This window comes from Canis lupus, chromosome 20 (genome assembly GCF_011100685.1).
Source record: "Canis lupus familiaris isolate Mischka breed German Shepherd chromosome 20, alternate assembly UU_Cfam_GSD_1.0, whole genome shotgun sequence".
In the NCBI taxonomy this organism is placed as follows: domain Eukaryota; kingdom Metazoa; phylum Chordata; class Mammalia; order Carnivora; family Canidae; genus Canis; species Canis lupus.
Window position 1 is genome coordinate 41,255,698 of NC_049241.1, and position 6,818 is coordinate 41,262,515.

Here is a 6,818-nt window from a genome sequence, read left to right on the forward strand (position 1 = left end):
CCACCACCACCGTCGGACAGACCACCTGGGGCCTTCCTGGGTGCTGTTCTCTGGGGGGTGGTGGGGGGGAGAGAAGTCCACGAGCAGAGATGCTGCTGGCCAAATACCAAAGACAGCCTGGGAAGGGAATGGTCTTTGTGGGATAACCCATATCTTTAATTTATTCAACTTCATCAATCACTTTAATTTTTTTTTTTTTTTTAAACTCCTGGAGACTTTTATTTAACTGCTTCTTTAAGTCATAATACTGCCATTCTGGGTAGGGTTTTATCATCCCAGGGACTACCTCTGCTTTAAAAAAAAAAAAATATGGGGGAGAAGAGGCAAACTTGTGTTGAGGGACAGAACCAGCTCTGTCACCCCCAGGGGGCACTGTGGTACTGGGGCTGCTGCTATTTAAAGCCAAGGACTGAGGTACTGGTAGGATCAGGCACAGGACTCCGACTTGGCTACAGGACATAAGCTAAACCTCCCAGACCTACCTCGAAGGCCACTGAGATCTGTGGGGGAGTGACCCTACTCTTCCTCACCCCAGCTCCTTGTGACGTTGGCTGGTATAGGAGTCACAGTCAGGAAAGCACTTCAGACAGCTTCCATTGGACCACCCCCAGGCCAGTGTTGAAATGTGGTAGTGTAGGTGTCCTAGAGTAGGTGGGGGCCAGGGCAGGGGGGGCTCTGCGGGATGGGGGAGGGGAGCATACACCGAGTGTCTTCTATTACTCTGATACTCTTGAATAGCTTTTAATTTTCTAAAAATAGGCATTTTATGAGTCAAGGAGTATCAAATCAGTGTTGGCTGGGCCACCCAAGGGTGAAAAGAGGGGCTGGAAGCCCTGGGCTTTAGGAGAGGGCTATGGGTGCTGGCATACAGATGACTGTATTAAATGTGTTTCTCAGGAGGCAGCGTGGTGGATTTTGAAGGTAAAACTTTGGGTTTATCATGTTTGAATTTGAGGGACAGGGAGGCCTACTGGTCTCTGCTTATCCCCACCAATAGGCACCAGCCTCTTCACCATCTTTGCTCCATTGGGGTGTAGCCAGCTTTGTCTTAAACACAAGAGCCAGTCTCCCCGCTTACTTTGCTTCCTCCTTTGGGGGGTAGGGAGGGAAGCAGTGGTATTGGAGATGGCTTGTTGCTGTTATGGGTTTGAGTTGCATTTGGCTATAAAACAATCTTGTTAGAAAAAGTAAGTGGGGAGGAGGGGAACGGGAAGAAAGAAAGGCCTCTCCCCCTCCTCTCACCACACATTGGGACACATCTCAGTTGGTCTCTAATCTTGTTTGTAGGGATTCTGTTGGTTGAATGCCTGGGAAGGGAGGTGGGATGGCCTTCAGATTGGACCAGCTTACCCAGCATGGCCGACCAACTGTTGCAGGCTCTGAAAATAAAAACAGTCCTGAACCCATGTTCTCTGCCTAGTTCTTGTGGATTTGAAGAGAATTGTGTTTTCTTTGGAGGAATCATATTCAACTAAAATCAGTATAGGGGTGGTTACATTTCAAGAGGCCAAAGGGCTCCTGTGTGGCATGGCTCTGGGGGTGGCCAGAACGACTTCTACTTGCTGCCCTGACTCCAAAAACTTGCGATTCAAGTTGATTTACAAGATGAAATAGGGCCATCCAAAGCTTACCCAAACCATTGGCATTGAAGCAACAGTTCAAAGGGAAAGGATCCTGGGGATCCCTGGGTGGCTCAGTGGTTTAGCACCTGCCTTTGGCCCAGGGCATGATCCTGGAGTCCCGGGATTGAGTCCCACATCGGGCTCCTAAAGGAGATAGGAGTTTCAGTTGTGCTCTGATGGAGAGGATGCCGCAGAAGGAAATAGGACAGGTGCTGGGAAGTCATGAGCCCACACACAGATCTTCCTAAACCTGTAGCAAATGCCAAAACCTAAAATATTTCACCCTTGGTCCCACCTCAAGTCAAGATTCATTGAGACACTGATTCCCTTCTATTTGCATCTATAATAGAGACATTATTTTAACTATTTTGGAATTGTCAGTGTGGAAAGAAAGGAAGTCCCCTGTAATTCTTATCTCCAGTATTACGTGTTTATAGGTCAGGAAGACAGGAGAGAACAATTCCACAGATTATTAAAGGGACCGGAGCGCGCTCAACTCACATCCCATTTCCTCTCCCAGAATTTTTTTTAATCCTTCCAAGGAGATCTCAGGTATATAAGCATCCCCACTCTTCCCTCCACTCAACTTTTGTCACACTGTATGTTGGAGAGAGTACACAGTGTATATAGAGATGATTTTCAATTGCAAAAAAAATCCAATGGCTGTACTCTTAATGCATCCCATATTACAACACTTTCCAAGAGACCAGAGTCCATCTTCCTAGTGAGAAGATTCAAAAGTTTTGATTAATTAGACCACAGGGGCACCTGGGTGGCTCAGTCAGTTAAGCATCTGCCTTCTGCTCAGGTCACGATCCCGGTGTTCTGGGATCGAGTCCCATGTTGGGCTCCCTGCTCCATGGGGCGCCTGCTTCTCCCTATCCCTCTGCTGCTCTCCCTGCTTATGCTCTCTCTCTGTCAAATAAGTAAAATCTTAAAAAAATAAAAACATGTTATTTTGGATATGCTGCTTTTACTCCTTTTTTTTTTTTTTTTTTTAAGATTTTATTCAGGGATCCCTGGGTGGCGCAGCGGTTTAGCGCCTGCCTTTGGCCCAGGGTGCAATCCTGGAGATCCAGGATCGAATCCCACATTGGGCTCCTGGTGTATGGAGCCTGCTTCTCCCTCTGCCTTTGTCTCTGGCGCTCTGTCTCTCTCTCTCTCAGTCTTTCATGAATAAATAAATAAATAAAATCTTGAAAAAAAAAAAAGATTTTATTCATGAGAGCCACAAAGAGGGAGAGACATAGGCAGAGGGAGAAGCAGGCTCCATGTAGGGAACCCGATGTGGGACTCGATCCCGGGACTCCAGGATCACCCCCTGGGCCAAAGGCAGATGCTCAACTGCTGAATCACCCAGGTGTCCCTTCCTCAAGTTTTCAAAATAATTTAAGACTTAAGCATTTGTTTTTGAACTATGTGCTAGTTTCCTTGAACCTATCTTTATTTTTAAGATTAAATTTATTTATTCATGAGACACAGAGAGAGAGAGAGAGAGAGAGGCAGAGACAGGCAGAAGGAGAAGCAGGCTCCATGCTGGGAGCCGGACATGGGACTTGATCCCAGGTCTCCAGGATCACGCCCTGGGCCAAAGGCGGCACTAAACCGCTAAGCCACCCGGACTGCCCTGAACCTATCTTTTTTACCCAAATTACTTAAGAGGACAGTTCCTTTCTAGTTCATGTATGAAAACTTTATCCCAGGATGCCTGGGTGGCTCAGTGGCTGAGCATCTATCTGCCTTTGGCTCAGCCCATGATCCTGGGTCGGGGATCCAGTCCCACATCAGGGTCCTTGCCAGGAGCCTCCTTCTCCCTCTTCCTGTCTCTCTGCCTCTCTGTGTCTCTCATGAATAAAATCTTAAAAAAAAAAAAAAAAAAAAAAAAAAAAAAACTTTGTCTCAAGTATTCATTCTTATAATTAGGATTTGATTCACTTGTCATGTAAGTAGATATGATTTCTACAAGAAATTGGCTTTTTTTTAATCATGGATAACTCCAAACATAGGCCAATGAACCTCTTTTCTGCCCATTACAAAGCTTCAAAAACATCTACTCAGAGCCAGTCTTCTCCCTAACTCCTCCCTGACTTTGCTCTTTAAATTTGCTCCAAGCAGGTAACACTCCTCTGGATTATTGCAAAAGCCAGCTGGTCTTTTGGCTTAGCCTATTGTTGCCACAATCAACTTGCTAAATGTCTAATTAGGTTGCCCATTCATACTGGAGAGTTTAATGGCTCCTTGTTGCCTATTAAAAAAAAACCTAAACTCTAACTCTGCCTCTCCTCTCTCCCTCTCTCTCTCTCTCTCTCTCTCTCTCTCTCTCTCTATATATATATATATATATATATAATGAGTAAATAAATAAAATCTTTTTTTTAAAGGTTTTATTTATGTATTTGAAGAAGAGTACATGCATATGAGAGGGTCAGAGGGGGAGAGAGAGAATCCCAAGCAAACTCTATGCCGAGCCCTGAGCCCAATGCAGGGCTTAATCCCACGACCTGAGCTCAAACAAAGAGTCTGGATGCCCAACTGACTGAGCTACCCAGGCGACCCTCACTTTGCTTTTTACTACTTTGTTTCTCATACCAAACTGCATAAGGGCACTTGGCTCCAGGAAGGGGCAAAGCATGAGTCAGTGATGACTCACAGGCCCCACCCTTCCAGCCAAGGAACCTGCAATAAGTCACTTGTCCCTCCCTGAAGCCTTTCCTCGTAGATCACAAAGGGCATTTAAAGTAGATGTTCCACTGTGGCTACCCGTCCCAACATTCCGTGACTTAGATATTTGGATGCCCCAATACCCACTTCAGATCTACGCGGAAGAAGGGCATCCATGGAAGAAGAGCTGTTTCTTTCACATACTGATTCAACAAGCATTTCAATTGTGCTGGGCACTGAGGATGAGGAGATGTATATATAGCAGGCCGGCCTACCTCATGGGGCTCACCAACTAACCAGAGAAATAGTCACTTTGAAACCAGGAGCACATAGGAGTGATACTTCCATGGAAGAGAAGCTAAGATTTAGACAGGTATGGAGCAAATAGTGCTCAAGAGGGATAGAAGGAAGCATACCACCCAGGAGGTGATGTATGTTTAAGCTTGATGCGCAGAAGTGTTAGGAGATAGGGCATTTGGAAAGGACTAGGAGGGCGAAACAGCACACATTCATGAATATAGATGAGGTAGGGGACAAGTTTGGGAGGGCAAGGTTGGTAGAGGAGGACACCCAGGACCTTGGATGTGGATGGAGCTGAGGGGTCTGTAAGCTTCTGGGATCTCGAGAGCAGGGCTCCTCCAACTTAATGGAGCAGAAGTAACACCTGGGGAACTCATTAAAATACATATTTTGGGACGCCTGGGTGGCTCAGTGGTTGAGCATCTGCCTTCGGCTCAGGGCGTGATCCCGGAGTCCCAGGGTCAGTCCCATGTCGGGGTCCCTGCGTGGAGCCTGCTTTTCCCTCTGCCTGTGTCTCTGCCTCTCTCTGCGTCTCTCATGAATAAATAAATAAAATCTTAAAAAAAATAAAATGCATATTCTGTTCCATAGACCTGGGATGGGGCCTGAGATTCTGCATTTTCTTGAACTCATGACCCAGAGATCAAGAGTGGCCTACTTTTCCTAGGCGCCAAGAGACTCTGCCTTTTTAACAAGCTCCTGATGCCACAGTCTTTGTCCACACTTTGGCAAGCCAGCCTGTGTGAAGCAGTAGTGGCTGAGGCTGGCTGGCTGGTGAGGAATGATGAGCGCACAGTCACAGGGGAAGCTATGGGCATGGGAGATGGGGGGTGAACACTAGAATCTGGTGGTGGGTGGATGGTTGCAGAGGGAGGGAGAGACCATGATGGTGCCCTGGCTCCCTACCTGAGGAACTGGGCAGACCACTGGCACTTAGAGCAAAAGATATAGGAGGAAAGGAAATGTCTGTATTGAGGCACTTTATAGAGTTGCTGGCCCATATTCTTCACAAATGTCGATGTCATACACAACAGAGGGGCTGAGGAATGTTCCAGATTAAAGGAGACTCCAGGGGATTCCTGGGTGGCTCAGCGGTTTAGTGACTCCAGAGACCTGACAACTAAATGAAATATGGGATCCTAGACCAAGATAAAAAAGAAAATGATGTAAAGGACATTTTTGAGACAATTGACAAAATAGTAATATGAACTATTAATTAGGTTAAAAGATTGCTTCAGTATTTTGTTTTTTAAGGATTTTATTTTATTTACTCACAAGAGATACAGAGCAAGAGAGAGAGGCAGAGGCACAGGCAGAGGGGGAAGCAGGCTCCATGCAGGGAGCCCCACATGGGACTCGATCCTGGGTCTCCAGGATCAAGCCCTGGGCTGCAGGCGGCGCTAAACTGCTGCTCCATCCGGGCTGCCCCTGCTTCAGTGTTAAACTCCTGAATTTGATAATTATCTAAGGATATCCTTATTCTCAGGATATAACACTGCCGTTAAGGTTAAGGACTATGATGTAGGGGAGTGCTTGGCTGGCTCAGTCGGTAAAACATAGGACTCTTAATCTCAGGGTTGTGAGTTCAAATCTTACATTGGGTGTGGAGCCTACTTAAAAAAAGAAAAAGTAGGGAGGGTGGGGCTTAGTTAAGTGCCAGACTCTTGATTTCAGCTTGGTCATGATCTCAAAGTCTTGAGATCAAGTCCAGCATCAGGCTCCCACATTGGGTATGGAGCCTTTCCTTCTGCTCCTCCACTCTCTCAAAAAAAAAAAAAAGAAAAAAGAAAAGAAAAAAAAAGACTGATGTAATTTACTTCCAAGTAGTTTAATAAAAACAAAAACAAATAAGATGTAAATGTGTCTGTGTAAGGGAGATATAGAAGAGAAAGCAAATAGGACAAATGTAAAAGATCAATGACTTTTTCCTTTTTTTTTTTAAGAAAACTAATGCCGTTTTTAAAGGAAACTCTGTGCCTCTTTTTTTATTTTCTTATTTTTATTTTTTAATTTTTTTAATTTATTCATGATAGACATAGAGAGAGAGAAAGGCAGAGACACAGGCAGAGGGAGAAGCAGGCTCCATGCCGGGAGCCCGACGCGGGACTCGATCCCGGCACCCCAGGATCGCGCCCTGGGCCAAAGGCAGGCGCTACACCGCTGAGCCACCCAGGGATCCCCTATTTTCTTATTTTTAAAGATTTTATTTATTGATGAGAGACACAGAGAGCGAGA